Consider the following 18409-nt stretch of genomic DNA (forward strand, 5'->3'; position numbering starts at 1 on the left):
TACATGCTTAAAATTGGCTCCTAGTTTTTAAAGCATTCAAAGGTTTAAGCCAGACAACGTACACCCGAGAGTTGCATGTACCTTATCTGTAGACCATGGTTTGTAGTTGCTGTTTGGGAAGAGATGAAAAGGTCTCTAATCCCTGCCACACAGTAAGAGCAGAGACTAGAGCAGAAGAGGGCGTGGCCAGACCAGCAAAGCAGAGGCTGGAAGCCAATGAGATATGTTCAGGACACCATAACCAGTGGCCTTGAAGGAAAAAAAAATGATGGCATTGGCAGTATAGTGCTGAGTCCTAGAAGGGCACAGTACAATCTTGAAGGCAGATGCCACGGATTCATGAGATGGGGATGTCATGAGCAAGCACTGCCTGGAAGGGGCAAATACTTAGAACCCAAATGGGACAGTGCACTCTGCCTTCCTGACAGAGGACCTGAGGTGTCACTGTCCTCTCCCCATCCTCTGTTGGCCAGATGAATCCTGTTAAAGTTGAGAAACATGCACCTAGACTCTGACTGTGAACGTGAAATCTAGTGTTTTACTTTTATCTGCTCTGTGAGCCCACAGGTGCTGTCTGTCACCTGTCCATCTACCATGCATCCATCCATCCCCTCCATCCATCTTCCATCTATGAAATGGAAGTGAAAGATTGCTCTGGAAGAACAAGTGAGTGAAAGATCTAGGTTTATTTTTATGAGTCTCTAATTCCAGCTCTCTGGAATTGCAAGATCAAGAGTTCAAGGCCAGCATGAACTACACAGTGAGACTGGCTCAAAGCAAAGCAAACACGGTTTATGAAAGTATAGGTATGACACCAAGCTGCTGCCTCATACCTGAGCGGGATTCGTCATCTCTGTTGGTCATGACGAGCTGTTTAGTTCCCACGGGCTTTGGCATCTGCGAAAGCCCCAAGTCAGCTGTGGCCATCAGTTGCCTCATATGACCCAACCTTCACGCTGCCATGTCACTTTCATCACACCACAAGAACTCTCCCTGCCTGGGAAAAGGCTTGGCCTTTCAGATCTACCCATGAGGAGCCCTTCCTGGTCACTCACCAAGGGTTGGGGACTCACAAGGTTCAGGGGAGCTGCAGCCTACTCTGACCAGCAGAGCACAGAACATCTCTGTTTCTTCTGCCTTGTGTCCCACTCTTTGGTAGCCCCGGCAACTAGAACTTCTCTACAATACCAAGTCACTGTTTCTTCCCTCCAGACTTAACTCCTGTGACATGCTTGCATGAGGGGCGTTTCATCCACCTAGTTTAGAATCTAGTGCTTTCATTCAAACAGTAGTTGATGCGTCTGCTACAGACCACAGAGAGAGAAGATGGGATTATTCTTCACGTAGACTCTGTCTGACACCAGAAGGGACACAACAGGCTTCAGGTAGGCCACTTGCAGACAAGAGTATCATAGCTTTCCCTGCTGCAAACCCGTGTGCACTTAACTCTTCTTATTTTTGGTTTGTGAAATGTATTAGTTCAATAATGTATTGCTATATGTAAAATGGTTTATTTTTATAGAGGCTTAGTAAGCAAATAGCAATCTTCTTCACACACATTTTCCCATAATTGTATATAGTAACTTTTAAAATGCTCCCATCTTTTCCTTTTATTTTATTATTGTATGGGGCTACTTAAGTCTCTAACATAGTTGGAGCACATTGGCCATTGTAGCTAATTCTTTAAAAGTCTCACGTGTGTCACTTTAGATGCACTCACTGGCCTTGTGCTCTGTAAGTCACCATGGCCTGTCCATGCCAAGGTGTGTTCTGGGAAGAGAGGGGTAGCCTACAGCACACACATCCTTTCTTATACTGAAACATTCTAGAAAGCTCCCGAGCCTTGAGGTTTGCAGAATGGACAGGCACCTGGATGTTTCTGCTATGGGCCACATTAGTCTACCCAATCATGGGCAAACCCATCTTTAGCCACTGACGTGATAATAAAAGGCATCTCTCTAGAGTTTGCCACATGGGGAGGTGATGGCCTGCACTAAGTAAATGTGTGATCTGAGGCTGGGAGATAGATAAGCAGATAAGAATGCTTGTTGTGCAAGTATGAGGACCTGAGTTCAAATCCCAGGGCTCACGTAAAAAGCCAGACATGACTGCTTGCGTTCCTATAATCCCAGATACGTGGGAGGAGATACAGAAGGATTGTGCGGGCTTGTTGCCCTACAGCCCAGCTCCGGGTTGGGCTCAAAGGAGTAAGATGGACAGTGACAGTGTCCTCCTTTGGCCTCTGCATGTGCTCACAGGAGTTCTTGCACCCTCCACCCTCTACATGCTCATGTGCAACACACACACACACACACACAGTATAACATATACAAGCAAAAAGTGCATACTTCATTAATTGTTCTTCCTTTCCCCTCTAATTCTGTAATTTAATTTTAAAATATCAGCTTTGCTTGATAGAATTATCTTTTCTATACCTAAGGGATGGACATTACTCCTTTAAATTAAATATAATATTGAAATGCACCACCTGGATACGATGGTCCCCTAAGCCCTTTAAGCAATATTCTCTTGGAAACAGCATGACATTTTCACTGAACACAAGTATCTTTTTCCCCCCAACTGTAAATGAGCATTTTATGCCCTCCCAAAATCAAAATGATATTTTTACTGTTATGATTTTATTATGCTTCTTGATAGGGCAGTTTGCTTTTGTGAAGTTAAAGAAGGCAGCGAAGTGGAAACTCGTAACAAATAGGGCATATTGAAATTGGGCTCCACAGCTTAAATTTTCCATTCATTTAATTGGGGGAGAAAGTGTGTGTTTGTTTGGATATCTAATTATTGGGAAAGGAGAGGTTCATTTGTCTAAGTTAATATCCCTTAACCAAGTTAAAAATTAGCATACATCTCTTTAATTACACCTAGGAGTGACAGCAACATGCATCAGGCCCTCCGCAGGCCTGTTCACTGCAGCTCCCATCCACCCAGTGCTAGAACAGGGCTGGGAGGCGGGGTCCTGGCCACTCACCTCTCTAATGCTGCCTTGCTGCTGAGTATCTGGGGCCTGGGCACCCTCTGGTCCACCCTGTCCCCTGACACCTTGGAAACCCTTGGTCCCATCTGAACAGACCCCGCTCAAGGTTCACAGCTTCTTTGGCTTTCTGATGGGCACTGGGGACACCAAGCATGGTTTCCATCAGAGATCCTGCCCCTGCAGCTCCTCTGCCTGTGCAGTACTGATGTACTCTCACTTTAGGCTTCAGTGAACCCCACTACCTAGCTAAATCTTCTCTAGTTCCCCCATCCCCACCTGAGTCCTTCACCCTTTACTTCAATGGGGAGCTTCAGCGCAAGTTGCTCAGAGCAAGGATGGCTCAAGAATTGATGAAGAAACAGAGGAACAGCAAATGGGTATGTGTATGAATTTTTGAATGTATCAATGAATGAATGGATGGATGACAAGTGAAGAAATGCAGTAAATTTCCTCTGTGGTACAAGAAGGCACAGAGTAGGATAGAATCAACAATTTGCAAGTTACTTAGAGCTGGTGAGTGCTCCCCCTGGAGGCTGAGTGGGGAATGCTTCTCTTTCCTAGAACTACTTGCTTTTTTTTTTTTTTTTAAGATTTTTTTGCATACACATTTATATTATTACACACAAATTTTTTTTTAAAACTACATACAGCAAGAAGAACCACAAAACAATCAGGAATTACATAAATGTTACATTCATAGTGTTTTGGCTAATTATATTTGGCAACCTTGCAGAAAACATCTTTCCTATCTTGGTGAGTCTACATTTCTGAATGAAAATCAATTATCTATCATAGCTCATCTCTATCAACTTAAAACATCTATCTAGCCCTAAAAACTTCTTAACCCCGAAACAACTAAGCTTAATTTTAAGACTAAACTATGTGATCTTGAACCCCATCAGAGACCTTGAGAAGGAATAAAATTAAATACCTGAGTGAACCAGAAGCGCAGGTTAGCAGATTCCAAAATAAAAAACTGACAGAGACAGTTTACTGCCTTAACAGTCACCCAAAACTCTCTATAATGTTGGAGCATCATCTTCAGCTTTCTGGCCCAATATATCTGACAAACATATTTGTGAGGCAGGAACTATTGAGGACTTGCTTGCTCTGTCTTGGCAGAGTTTGGCGGTCGATTCTGCCTGCATCTAAGCTTGTCCTTTCCTAGGCAGAATTCTGTCTGTGGTAGAAACGAGGATATTTTTTCCAATGGCTTATTTGCCACATTTGAAGCCATCTCCATAAGGAGGTTCTTTGATGCTCATGATCTTCTTGAGGTAGGCTGGATGTTGCCAGGAGTTAACCTGTCTTATTGTCAAAGAATCTTTCAAATATTAAAAGCATCTTTAAATGCCATATTCTGTAGGTCTCTGAAGCTTTTGAAGACCTTATCTAACTATTTCGCCTTATCTTTCTATAGGATCATATCTATCTGTTAAACCTAGGATATATATTCTTGTGATAAAAATAGACCAGTAATTGGCATGACCATGATTTGATCAACTAACAATTACTTAATTGTTAGTTAAGTATTACTTAATTATCCTAAACAGCCTGCTCCAGTCATCCCCATATACATAAAAGAACACATACTGGAGAGAAACCTTATAGATGTGACCAATGTGGTAAAGCCCTTGCATGCCACAGTCATCTCAGATTACATAAAAGAACACATACTAGAGAGAAACCTTATGAATGCAACCAGTGCGGTAAAGCCTTTGCATGTCACAGTAGTCTCCAAAATCATAAAAGAATCTTTATGAATTTAATCATTGTGGTAAAGCCTTTACATGTCACAGTCATCTTCAAAGTCAAGAAAGAACACATAATGGAGAGAAAGCATATGAACATAATTAATGCAGTAAACCCTTTGCTTACCATGGAAAAAACAAAACAAAACAACAACAACAACAACAACAACACACACACACACACAAATCCAATACTTTGAAAGTGCTATTGCTTGTTTATTTTTTCTTTCTTCTTTTCTTTTAGTCTTTCATCATTGTTGTTACAGGGTCTCATGTACCCCAAACTGGTCCTTCACTCACTAGGTAGCTACGAATGCTCTTGAACTCCTGATTTTCCTTCCTCCGCCTTTTGAGGGCTGGAATTCCAGGTGTGTGCCACCACACTGACGCTTGTGCCTTCATTTCTTAGTAGATCATTAGAAGTCTCTGTCTCTTCACTTTCTTATTATTGCCCAAACCAGGTAATTTGTGGTTTAAATATTTACCAATGGAAAAAAGAGATATGGCACAGCAGTACTGCAGTGGTTAAGTTGCTATGAAAATGATACTTATAAAGAGTTTTAAACTAACATAAGAAACGCCATCATATTAATAAAGAGCAAAACCGCCTGGGCCATTCAACATTATGTGAAGACAGGGAGGGCAAAGGCCATTTTTACAGGGTCAGAGAATCCTAACGTAGTGCTGAAAGGAACCAATAGGATGCTAGCTGTCCCATGGACCAGGCAGCCAAGCATAGCTGTGAGTGTGACCCAACACATAGTAGTAAATTTAGTTAATACCTTATTAAGATTAGTCTGTGACTTCTCTTTTGGTAACCTTGTCGGTGACAATGTCCAACTGCAGCGTGGAAAGGCTGGGTACTTGATAGTGAGAACCTGTTATTTCGTTACACGAAGAAATCATAGAGTGTGGTTCAGCAGTAGAGTGCTACCCAGCATGCTTCTGGTCCACCCCTCACCACCCCTCCAGGGGGCAGGGGTGGGGTGGGTTCAAGCCTCAATATTAAAAGGAAGCAAGGAAGAAAGAAAAGAGGAAGGTAAGGAAGAGAGGGAGGCAGGAGAAGGGAGGAGGAGCAAAAGGAGAAAGGGAACCATAAAGTGTCTTTGTTGCTCCCTGATTATAGTCACCTCCACTCCCACAACTGGGTTACAATTGCTGCTTTGCTTTTTCCTGGGGAAGGGTCCTGGTGTCATCATGCATGGGAGGCGGTCCCATTCCTGTGAGTCTGAGCACGGTGGGATGGTCAGCCAGCTCAGCCTACTGGTGTGACACTCTTTTCCTCATGGCAGCCCGCCCCCCACTCCCACCCCAGGACAGTGCATCCCCAGCAGAGTGGGTAATAAACCAGAGGGAACACCTGCCTCCACTCTCCCTGCTAATTATGCGGTACTACCACCCACACACTACACAGCCAAGATGGTTGGAAATCAATAAGTAATTTATATATGGGCCTCTTAGCAGAAGGTGTTGTTTCATCTCATTCAAATGCATCTGGAGCGTACATCATGAATGAGTCTCAGGTGTAGCTCTGGTGAGAGACACAGGGGAGGAGACTCCAACAGTGGAGAGTAAGGAAGATATAGGAGGGCTCTGGGCAGAAAGTCATATGTGCTTGGCCCAATACCAAAGCCACTGTTGTCGTCAGCAGAGGGAATGCCCCATGTCCAGAGTGGTGGCATCTCCTATGGAATGTCCCATTGTGCAAACTGATCTGAAGAAATACAGCAGTCAGTCACTTTGCCAGGAGGGCAAGTCAGTTTTCTTTTGGGTGGAGCCACTGGTAAGTTGCCCCATGACGTGATAAATAACTCCACACCAATGCACAAGCAAGCACCCCCAATTAAAATCAGTGAGTTTTTTTTTTTTTTTTTTAAAGACATGAAAATAGGAAGGGGATATTTTGGGACAAAGGACCCCAGAGAGAGTGGGAGGGGGATAAAAAACAGGGTGGGGTGAGTATGATCAAAATATATTATATACATGTATGAAAGAATACCTAAAAGAATGCAGGAAGAACTATTTTGATTATAGTAGTTGGGCTGGAGAGATGGCTCAGCACTTAGGACTTAGTTCAGTTCCCAGCATCCACTTGGGGCAGCTCACAATTACCTGTACCTTTTTATGACCTGGGCACCTGCACTCACATGTACTCAGAATAGACACACACACACACACACACACACACACACACACACACAGAGTTTTAAATCATTTTTAAAAATAGGTTTTAAACATACAGTAGCCAGCAGTAATTGTATGTGTGAGTAGCTGTGCAGAAAGAACACTTCAAGGTCCTCCTTAGGTCTTTCCGCAGGCAGAAAACACAAAGAGCTACCTGTGGCTATCGTGTTGTTGTGATCACACATCACATCGCCCAGAAAGCCAGCCTGGGGACGTCTGAGTACTTTCCTATACTCCTGCAGGGCTTCATGTTTAAAGAAAAATCTTCAAAGCGTAATAGGTTTTATTTAACCGTATGTAAAACATTGCTATCATGGGGACAAAACCCCCTTTTAAATAGCTTATTGAGACATTAATCACCCAAAGTCCCAAAGATATGATTTTTAAAAACTTGTAAAACGCCGTTGCATTAGAAAAGCTTAGGCGCACAGCTACCCCCAAACTTCCAGTGCGATTTCCTTTGATTTCTTGGAACAACCGAATACTAGCCCACTAAACTTGCTTTGTTAAGATGCCAGGCAAGTGTTGCCAGAGCCTAGGTCCCAACATCCCTCAGGCCTGCCCAGCCTGCACACTGTACTGTGGTCCTCTTTGAGATATGGGGAGCCAGGGGGCTTTCTTCCCCAGTGTCTCTGTTGCCCCCTCATCTTTACTGTGTGAACTTACCACACTGTTACCCCTCCTATTAACATCACAGAGCAGGATGGGGAGCCCCCACCCTCCTCTGGTGGGGTACCTGGTACCACCCTGAAGCCACATCTGAAAGTAGGTAGGAGGGGTAGTGAGCCAGCATTCCAAAGACAGACAGAGTGAAACCATTAAGTTGAAAGATAAAAGGAAGAAGGGAAATCATTCCAGAAGTTGGAGGTCACTTTTGAGTGGCCTTTGGACCCGAGGACAGCATGTGGGTTCTTCAATATGCAAATGAGTCGGGAGCCATTGGTGCTCTCTAAGCAGAACAGTGAGGTGATTGCACATTTGGCCTTGGTAGATCATACAAGATTGATTAAAACTGCCCTATGATGGTTTGAATAAGAATAACCTTCAAGAGCCAGGCGTGGTGGCGCACGCCTTTAATCCCAGCACTCGGGAGGCAGAGGCAGGCGGATCGCTGTAAGTTCAAGGCCAGCCTGGTCTACAAAGTGAGTCCAGGATGGCCAAGGCTACACAGAGAAACCCTGTCTCGGAAAAAAAAATAATAATAACCCTCGAAGGCTTATCTGTTTGCATACTTAGTCCCTAGTTGAGCTGTCAAGCAAGCATTAGGAGGTGTGGCCTTGTGGGAGGAGGTGTGTCACAGGGAGTGGGCTCTGAGATTTCAAAAGCAAACACCAGGCCCAGTCTCTCTCTGTGTCTCTCTGTCTCTGTCTCTGTTTCTCTCTGTCTCTGTCTCTGTTTTTCTCTGTCTCTCTGTCTCTGTCTCTGTTTCTCTCTCTCTCTCTCTCTTTCTCTTTCTCTACCTGCTACCTGCAGATCAGGATATAAAGCTCTCAGCTACTTCTGCAACACCATGCCTGCCCACTGGATGCCTACCCCCTGCCATACTTCCCACCATGATGATGATGGACTGAATTATTATAACTGTAAGCCATCCCCCAATTAAATGACTTATGTTATAAGTGTTGCCTTTGTCGTGGTGTCTCTTCACAGCAATAAAAAGTGACTAGTACAGTTCCTCAAGGACAGTGGTTGTCAGCCTTCCAAATGCTGTGACCCTTTAATAATACAGTTGCTCATGTTGTAGTGACCACCCCACTACCACCCCCACCACCACCCTCACAAAATGACTTTCGTTGCTACTTCATGGCTGTAATCTTGCTTCTGTTATGAACAGTAATATAAATATCTGACATGCACGATGGTCTAGAGTGACCCCTGTAAAAGGGTCAAGTGACCCCAAAGGGGTCACAACTCACGGCTTGGCCAGTTTAGCCAACCTGGGACATCTCTGCAGAGCTTCCTCTTTCGCTGTCAACTCCCTTGTGGTGCTGCTTCTTGGAACTGATGGGTCTCACCTGGCTGACTGACCACCAGCCTCTTGCAGCAGTGACTGACGGTGCCTGGCATCTCCCCAAGCGTTCACCTGGGGCATGGGGCATGAGTCGTGAGGCCAAAGCTATCAGTTATCTGTCTTTTTTCAGATTCATGCTCTGTGCTGGTAGTAGAAAAATGTAGATGGTCCCATGGGTAGATGAACAGGTAAAAGAACGAAGGGGTGTTTGAGGGAACACCAGTGTTGTTCCCACAGGGCAGAGCGGGCAGCCCAGCAGGCCCCTGGGAGCCTCCCGGAGAAGAGGAAGAGGCATGAGCAGACCAAAGAGGGAGATGGAATTTGGACTGCTGAGATAGAGGATCGTCTTTCAAAATGGAATGTGCACACATTACTAGGTACCAACTGAGCCTGCCTCGTGTACCCAGCTGGCATTCCACTGTCCTCCTCACCCCATCCACAGTCCCTCTTCCCTCTATTTCCTCCTTCCTTTAGAGTAGAGACCCAGACAGGCAGTGATGGCTCACACCTTTGATCCCAGCCAGCACTCTGGAGGCTGGTGGATCTCTGTGAGTTTAGCCTGGTCTACAGAGTGAGTTCCAGGACAGTCAAGGCTACACAGAGAATCCCTGTCTCAAAAACAAACAAATTAAAAAGGAGTAGAGACCTCCTCTAGAACCCCTGCTTAGGTAACCAAGAACCAGAATCCTAGGGTAAAACCAAACACTCTGGCATAAATAAATAAATAAATAAATAAATAAATAAATAAATAAATAAATAAATAAATAAGTAAATAACTCCTAATGATCGTCTGCTATAACTCATAGGTCAGTGTCTTACTCAGTCATCACCAGAGACGCTTCCTCCTGCAGCAGATGGTAACAGATGCAGAGTGCAAATGAGAGGTCTCCATCAAATCCCTCCCCTTGGAGCTTAGGGAAGGCCACAGAAGAGGAGGCGGAAAGAATGTAAGAGGCAGAGGGGGTGGAGGATATGGAGAACAAGGCCCTCTGAAGTGCTAAGCAAGGCACATACAAACTCACAGACTGAAGCAGCAGGCACGGAGCCTGCATGGGCTTGTACCAGGACCTCTGCATTTATAGTTTAGCTTCAGCTTAGTCTTTTTCTGGGACTCCCCGAGAATGAGAACGGTTGGGCCTGCTCCTGGGACTCTTTTCCCCTATTGGGTTGCCATGCCCAGCTTCAAGAGTTGCTGTTCTGACTTCCTAGGAACAACATAGATGAGAGTTTTTACGCTGTCTTATTATATTTTATCAGGTTTATTACTTGGAAGCCTGTTCTTTTCTAATGAGTGATAGAAGGGAAGTGGATTCAGAGGGTAGGAGAGGTGGAGAGGTGGAGAGGTGGAGAGGAACAGGAAGGAGTAGAGGGAGGGAAAACTATACTCAGGACATATTGTACAAGAAAATAATCTATTTTCCATGAGGAGAGGCGTGGGATAGAGATTCTTCTAAGACCAGCCATGAAAAGACTGTTAATGCCAGGTTTCAGGCCCAAGCATGTCCACCCTTCCTAGTCACATTCTGAGAACCATTCACCCTTCAGGAAAGCGAAGTGCCCACTGCTGGGACTGACTTAGCCAGGGCTGTAGAGAGGCATCGCATAGCTCTTCCCAGGCCTCACCTGCACAGCTCAACTCCAGCCACATTCCTCCATGGAGTCTACTCCATACCCAACTACTGCCCTCAGGGTTCTTTACCCACTGTGGCTGTGCCTAGTGAACTAATCCCTGAGTGAGAACATTTTTAAAAAAATTCTACTCCACACCAATATTAATAATGAAACTGGGCTGAAAAAAAAAAAAAAAAAAAAACACAATGGGAGCCAGGCGTGGCAGCATGTGCCCATAATTCCAACATTTGGCAGGCTTGATGGTGACTTCAAGGCCAGTCTGGGCTATATGGGGAGATCCTTTCTCATAAAAAACAAAGCGACAAAAGGAAGAGCAGAAAGATGCATTCCCTGTCTTGGTTTCAGTATGTTGAACCATTCCTGCATCTCTCCTTTGACCCTCCTGCACTCCTCTTCTCCCTCCTCCTCTTCACTCCCTTATGCATATTCTTACAAATATCCTACACCCACAGAGCTCCGTCTACGATGATGAATACAGCTATTTGGAGAGCTTTAATAGTGTAGCCACAGGGTAAAGGAAGGTGATTGTCACGTGGCTTTGTTGGTCGTTATGTTATTTGTATTGTAGAGACACACATTTTCACAACCAGACATTTTATGGGAAAAGTATTGCAGTTCTAAAAATGTGTAAAAAGCATCCCTAAATGTATCATAGGTGGAACAGCTTAGGAACACACACAGCTGAAGCAAACTTCATGAGGGGTAGGTGCCCACAAATAGCAAAGGAAATCTACCAGAACTGTGTCAGCATTTATGTTTTGTATATTGCTCTCAGAAAGTTGCCCCAGAGAATACACCTGCTGCTCACGCAGAACCCAGGCGCAGACCTGTCCATGGTATGAGTGCTGGGGCTCCAAATAGGTGTGGACATTATGTACAGAGACTGAGAGTATACACTGAACACCCACCCACAGGGTACTCATTTTTTCATAGATGTGGAAGGTACCTGCTGAAGTTGCCCAGTGCACAACCCACACCACTGTATGGGGGTCTTTCAGAAACTGTTGAAAAAAGTAGAGTCCACCTGTGCAATTCTCCAGAGAGAGCAGCCAACAAGAAAAATGACTTCTGATTCCCACAAAATCTTGCCTGGCTTGGGGTATAATTCTTCACAGTGACTTGCCCTAAATGCATGAGTCTCCTGGTTTCATCTTCAATAGTCGGTCCCCTACTTCTTTGGATGAGGCAGAGGCTCCCACAGCACCCTTAGGTGCTTCCAGGGTTTCCCTGTGCCCATTGGAGAGCAGAGCTCCCCCATCTACTGTCCTTGGCTATTTGCAAACTCACCACCAGACAAGGGTTTGTGTTTCTCTTCCCATACTCTTGCTCCAGGGAAGTTGCTTGTTTTGTTTTGTTTGTTTGTTTGTTTGTTTACTCTGATGCTTATGTATTGGAATCTGTTCTTCCCTGATCACTAAGCAGGTGTGTGTGTGTGTGTGTGTGTGTGTGTGTGTGTGTCACTTGAGATTTGTATTTGAGAAAAGTCTACAACAGCTCTGCCCCATCCTACCTGATGCATTCCTGATGCTGAGCAGCACAGCATGAAGTGTCTTATCCAGAGCTGGCCATGCTACCAACCAGGAACAAGCAGATGAAATGTGCTGTTACTTCAGCCCAGGGAAAAACAATTCAATCTAACAAATGATTTATAAGAGGTTTTTTTCTTTTTTTTTAAGTCTTGCAAACAGAATAGAAATGAATAAACAATGAGTTGACACCTGCTACTGCTTTTTTATTCCTGACAAGATTTGTGTTTCTTCGTAATTGTTTATAATCGGAGCCCAGTGTGGTGATTTAGTAATGTGTTCCACCTGTGGCCATCAAGGCAGGCTAGCTAGTATCTCCAACTCCTTGTCCTTTATGCTCAGGGTCTCCTGTTGTTGCCCATGAGAATGTCTAGTTAAGTAAGGATGCGCTCCACATAACCAACCTCAGGAGACAGAGAACATCTCCACAGGGGTTCCTATTCAGGAGCCAGTTACACTTAACACTAGAACTTTCTTCACTGGATGCTTGACTCTTCCATTGGTAGACAGCCATGGTTGGACTAGCTGGACCACAGCCTGTAAAAGCCATTCCAATAAATCCCTTTAATAAATCTCTTATACGCGCGCGCGCGCGCGCGCGCGCGCACACACACACACACACACACACACACACACACACACACCTGTTCTATAAGATCTGTTCCTCTTGAGAGGATGGACTGGAGCCTTGAACTAAGAGCCCAAACACGCCCTCTCCTTCTCAGGTTGCTTTTCTCAGATGTTTTGTCATAACAATGAGAAAACTGACACAGGGCTAAGAAGCCATGAACAGACCCCTCTCAAACTGTGAGTCAACACAATGCCTCCATCCTTTTAAGTTGCCCAGGTGTTTTGGTCACAGCTGTGCAAAGGTACTAGCGTGCTGCTTCTAGAAGCTAAACGGAGTGTTGGAAGGATTTGGCCACCACGTGAAGCTCTGACTCTGACTCTCCCTCTCACGAGGGAGAGCCTGCAGTACAGTCACTGCGAACCCTGTTTCCTATTTGGAAACATCTTTGTGAGGACACAGTGCTGATCACTTTCTATAAACATCAGCCATGACAGTCATTCTCCTACCTCGCCCTCCTCTCCACCTCTGTGTGGAATCTGCTTCCCTGTGTATCAGGGAGGCAGAGCCTTGAGGGTGGCTTCCAATTCCAAAGAGACCTGAGGTTGGGCTCTGAGGTACTGTACGCATTAGAGTTACTATTGCTAAGACGAAAGTCCATGGCCAAAAGTGAGTTGGGTAGGAACAGGTTTGCGAGGTTTTTACTTACACATGATTGTGGTCCATCACTGAAAGAAGTCAGGACAGGAACTCAAACAGGGCAGGAACCTGGAGGCAGGAGCTGATGGCAGAGGCCATGGAAGAGTGCTGCTTACTGTCTTGCTGGCATGGGCTTGCTCAGCTTGCTTTCTTATAGAGCACAGGATCAGCAGCCCAGCAGTGGCCCCGCTCTTAATGAGCTTGGCCTTCCCCCATTTATCACTAATTAAGAAAATGCCCTGCACGTTTGCCTATAGCCTGATTGTATAGAAGCGTTTTCTCATGAGGTTGCCATCTCTCAAAATGACTCTAGCCTGTGTCATGTTGACATAAAGCAAGCCAGCACAGGCACTGTTAGCTGGGGGTGCTGGGATTTGGAGCCCCCTAAGGTATCTGGATCATAGAGGGTTAGCCTTTGCTGGCAGAAGGTTGCACAGTGATCTGAGATCTGGACCTGAGCATCCACCCACAAATGTAATGTGAGGCCTTCCACGGTGCACACAAGCCCTCTATAACCCCAGTGCATCAGATGCAGGATCATGTCCTCCACATCCATGGAGAAAGAAGCTAGGCTACCCACTAGAATTGTGGGTAATAGATCATGGTAAAGAAAATACAAATATCATACTTAGACTGTGGAACAGAAGGGAGCAGCTTCCAGGTTGAAATTAGTCAGCACTAGAATTACTATGATTATTGTCTTAAGGGCAAGAAAATCTACTCTTAGCAAGTTAAAGCCTGCTAAGCATATCTGAAACTACTTTGTCGTTACTTCCTAACAAAGAAGACTTAACATGAAAGAAATTACATTTCCACATCTTTCAAATGCCTTCAACACATATGTACTAATAGTGATGGCTCCTTGCCAGCTCATTGGGCAGGATGCTGTGCGCAGAGCAGCCTCCAGGAATACTTACCTGCTGGTGACCCTATAAAAAGATGTACCACACATTCAAGATGAGCTTCCACCAGCTACCCAAATGGAAGACAGCTGCGCTTGAGTTTAAGGAAGTTGCTCAGTAGCTTTTTTGTGATGACAGGAATATAGAGGCTTGTTAAGCCCTAGAGAGGGGCTTGGGTGGACCAGTGGATACAGTGAAATCTGCACCAGACTTTATTATTTTTTTTTTAATAATTCTGTCCTTTCTTTTCTCCAAGAAGAGATCCCACAGCCCCTAAGGACCACAGAATGGCTGTGCTTTAGAGTCACTATCGCAGAGAGCGTTCCACAGTGATGAAAATGTTCATGTTCCAGACTTGTGACCACCAGTGGCATGTGAATATGAAGGGATAAAGTGGTTTGTTTTACTTTAATTAAGTATTTTTAATTTCAAAGGACTCGGGACATGGCTCAGTGAGAAAAGTGCTTGTCTTGCAAGCAAAGTACTCTGAGGTAAATTTCTAGAGGCCTCATAAATAATTTAGGTGTGGTGGGATATGCCTGTAATCCCACCACTGGGGAGGCAGACACATGTTGTGATAAAGAAAGAAAATCCCTGTGGTTCAATTTTACCTATGAAGACTCAGGAGCCAGATGCTGGGGTGAAAACCTTCTAGCTCAGAGAGGCAGAGAAAGCATCCAGCTGATCTTCCTACTGAGCTCCTTCTCTTCCAGGATGTCTTAAATACCCTTCAACTCAATGCCCCTTCTTTCTACTTCCTGTGTGTCTCTCTATCCTTCTCTCTCTTTTTTCTGTGTTCACTTCCTGTCAATCTGGTTGCTTGCCCCACCTCTTGACCTAGGATTAACTTTATTTAGTCCGATTTACAAAAAGATCTTTGATTAAAGCTTGTGCTAGGGCTGAACCACAACACAAGTACTTGTTTAACACCAAGCAGAAAGCTCTAGGATCAAAGACTGAGTCATCCCACAGTTAGACATGTTTTTTGTTTTGTTTTGTTTTTTTTACAGTTCACAATCTCGAGGTTCACAACGGCATCAAATATTCTGCAACAGACACAAGTAGATTCTTGAAGCTCACTGTCCAGTCTAGCCTATTTGGTCACATTAGTGTCATTTTAGAATAGGATTGTATCAAAAAGGAGATGGACACATTGTAGGCATGTATGAAATTCTCAGAGAATTAATAAAACTATCTCACACACACACACACACACACATATGTAGTAAGTAGGTGGTGAAAGGAATGACAGCTGAGGTTGCCCTCTGACCTCATCCACATGTGCGCTTGCACAGACACATGAACCTGTACACACATAAGTGCACACACAATATCTAAATTTGAAAGAGCAAAACTTGGGATATACAGAAGAATGAGTGCCAGCAGCAGGGGCTGGGAGAGAGCCTAGCACAGGGAGCAGTCCAGGCACCTGTTGGTCCAACATTCTCCTGCATCTCATTCTTGCTGTTAATTATGTGATGTCAAAGCTTCTGGGGACTCATACACACACGGAGAGGAGAGAGCCCTGGACCGCTAAGTTCTTAGCCACTAAAGGCTAAGATCACAAGGAAAATGTCAAAAAAAAAAAAAAAAGTGGGCTCTGTCCTAGGCAAATTGAAAACTGTCATTAACTGTGTGTGGCTCTAGCTGGCACACTGGATATGTAACTACTGACTGTCGCTTCTTTAAAAAGCCTCCAGGCACATGTGCCAGCAGTGACTCAGCTGGACATTCCTGCCCATCAGATGTGTCAGCTCAGACATCGTGTCCTATCGTGCCAGAATGCCAGAATCAAGAGTATTCCTGCCTCCCAGATAAGAGCAACCACAAAGGGCACACTGACTCCCACTCACTCCCTTCCATCCCCACCGAATAAGGCCAATCCTACTTGGCAAGAAGGCAGTTCTTGTGGCAAGTCTAAATTAGCATCCCAGCTTCTCATCCAGGCTTGGATGAAGATTCCTCCAGACAACCAAATAGGCCAGGAGACCCAACCGTACAGTTACATTGACGATAGCTGCCACCCACACCAATAGATATCTTGTTTAGAAATGAAAAAAACAAACAAACAAACAAACAAACAAAAACTTGGGGGCGGTGGCACATGCCTGTAATCCCAGCACTCGAGGAGGCAGAAGCAGATTTCTGTGAGTTTGAGACCAGCCTGGGCTACAAAAGTGAGTCCCAAGGTTACACAGAGAAATTCTGTCTCAAAAAAAATCACAATACCCCAAAACAGAAAGAAAGAAAGAAAGAAAGAAAGAAAGAAAGAAAGAGACAAAAACAAAAACAAAAAAACAAAAAAGAAAGGAAACGTAAAATAAAAAATAAATCATTCTTGCCCATTTTCGGTACAGTGTCCATGTAGAGTTCATCTGAGAATCAGGTGATCAGGAGGCACTGGACACCTGCCTTCCCTGCCTGGCAGCTGGTGTCTGCTTCTAGTCCTATGCTCAGTTTATCCTACAGTGGAAAACGTTCAGGCAGTCTGGTATGGGACTGAGCCCATGTATCAGAAAAGAAGGGATCTCAAGTCCCAGGGTATACATTCGGTAAGGCTTTGTGTCCTGAGACAATAGGATGGGGCTTCTGGGGAGGGGACAATGCTAGATTGCACCTCCCTGAAGAATTCAGCCAATGAGAGCTTTACTGGCAGAGAAATGCAGTTAGAAGTATAAAACCACTATTTCGCACCAAATCCACATGCTGTCCACTTTCACTTTTTCTCTAGGCTGACATCCAACTTTGCAAGATTGTAAAGGGATTGCTTCACTTTGGCTATTCCACAACTCCAGACCTCGTATTGTGAAGTGAGGACAGTTGCTTCTCACAGAAGCTGTCTCTCAGGCTCGTGCTGATTCTTAAACGCAACTCCAACTCTTGCCATTTTGGCACTCATAATTTCCCAAGGCTCTCCTAATGTTCTCACACGCTGGGTGGCTTGAAACAATAGAAATGTATTTGTTGTGGCTTGGAAGGGCCAGAATTTGAAAACCAGAGGTCAGCAGGGTTGGTTTCCTTTTGGAGCCTTCAAGAGAGAATCTACTATCTCCCTTTTGGTTGTTTCCAGAATTCTTAGTGTTCCTGGGCTGGGGGCAACCTCCCTTCATCCTCTGCCGCCACCTGTATAGATTTCTCTTCTCCATCTCTGCCCCTATGTCCCTATCTCTCTTTTCTCAAAGGATATCGGTTAGTCAATGACCCCAACTCAACAGGACCTCAATTTAACTTGATGACATCTACTACAGATCCAGTTTCTAAAAAGACTATAGTCACAGGTACCAGGAACTGAACACAGTACTTCTTATAGATGTAACACACACACACACACACACACACACACACACACACACACACACACCAGAGACCACTGCCACCTTTGAAGCACAAAATCTTCTCCCAGAATGGACTGTACTAAACCAGGATGGCTTCAGTTCTGAACATCTTTGAGTGTGTGTGTGTGTGTGTGTGTGTGTGTGTGTGTGTGTGTGTGTGTGTGTGCGCGCGCGCGCACGCGCGCGCGTGCATGTGTGCATTTCTGTGTGTGCTAGTGTATTTGTGTGTGTCTCTGTGTTAGTGTATTTGTGTGCGTGTGTGCGTGTGTGCATGTGTGTGTGTGTGTGTGACACCAGTGTACAGCATCTTCATCAGGACATCAACGCCATCTTCTTGGCAGGGAGTCCCATCGCTGAGCCTGAGTCTCCTGCAAAGACTCCCCTCCTTTTTCTGCAAAATAGGCTCCCAAGGCAAGGCTCTGGTGCCTCCTGCACCTGCAGCTCCTGAGAATTTGCTAGAACACAGTGGGCACATGGGTAGAGGGGATACTACAGAATAAGAGAAGTAGGATTTAATTTCAAATCACCATTGCTTCACGTGACATTGGGCAAGGTCACATTGGGGTCAATTTCCTCATTAGTGTCTCATGATGGAATGGGTCTGTCACTGGATGGCTAGGATCATTAAATAACACACTGGGCACTTAAATGCTGAGTGGTGAGTGCTAATTTCTAAATCTTTCATTTTTGACATTTTCCTATCATATATTATGGGTCCTTATTTAAAAAAAATACCCAATTTCCATTTAATGTTAAAACACAAACAAGAAGAGTAAATTAAAATATTCGTAATTCTCCCACTGCAA

Source organism: Acomys russatus, chromosome 5 (assembly GCF_903995435.1).
Source record: "Acomys russatus chromosome 5, mAcoRus1.1, whole genome shotgun sequence".
Taxonomy (NCBI): Eukaryota; Metazoa; Chordata; class Mammalia; order Rodentia; family Muridae; genus Acomys; species Acomys russatus.